The following is a 536-nucleotide window of genomic DNA, read 5'->3' on the forward strand; positions in this document are numbered from 1 at the left end:
AACCCCCAAGGACTATGATGCTTCAGGGACCAAAGCGAAGCTGCCCATCCGCGCGCCCCTAAGGTTCTCGGGCCCTCCGAACGCGCACAATGGCCCCCGGGCACCGGTACGGGCACCGTCATATTCCGCTCCAGGGGTACCTATGCAGCTAGGACACCTACCTGGAAGGCAAGGGGCGCGCCGCCGATTCTGCGGCGGCAGCGGCGGGAGGCGGGAGGCGGGAGGCGGCCCCGGCGGGCAGACAGGCGCGCGGCTGGCTGGGGAGCGGAGCCGCGGTCTCCAGCTCCGACAGCGGTGACGGCGGAGGAGCTGCGCCTCCAGTGGTCCGCCGCGCCGCAGCCCCTCCTCTCCCACGGGCGGGGCGCACTGGCGGGGCGGCGCTCTGGGCTCCCCGCCCCTGGCTGGCAGTCCTGGCGGGAGTGGATCCGCCGGCGGCCGGCGCTCCGGCTGCGCTCCCGCCCCGCTGGGCACCCCTCCCTGCGCACCCCCGGAGAGCCGCGGGCCCGGCGCTCCAAACCTCCGACGCGCTGGGTTGC

At 75.4% G+C, this 536-nt stretch overlaps 1 protein-coding gene across 6 annotated transcripts in view; it reads right to left on the bottom strand.

Moving 5' to 3' along the window:
- OSBPL6 (oxysterol binding protein like 6) overlaps window positions 1–284 on the bottom strand; it is a 175,639-nt gene extending 175,355 nt beyond the window's left edge. For all 6 annotated transcript variants that reach the window (XM_023744492.1, XM_023744511.1, XM_014467615.2 and 3 more), the window contains exon 1: window positions 162–284. The gene's annotated coding sequence lies outside the window, so the exon portion shown is untranslated. The remainder of the gene's footprint in view (window positions 1–161) is intronic.
- Between the last annotated feature and the right edge of the window lie 252 nt (window positions 285–536).

This window comes from Myotis lucifugus, unplaced genomic scaffold (assembly GCF_000147115.1).
Source record: "Myotis lucifugus unplaced genomic scaffold, Myoluc2.0 scaffold_5, whole genome shotgun sequence".
Classification (NCBI taxonomy): domain Eukaryota; kingdom Metazoa; phylum Chordata; class Mammalia; order Chiroptera; family Vespertilionidae; genus Myotis; species Myotis lucifugus.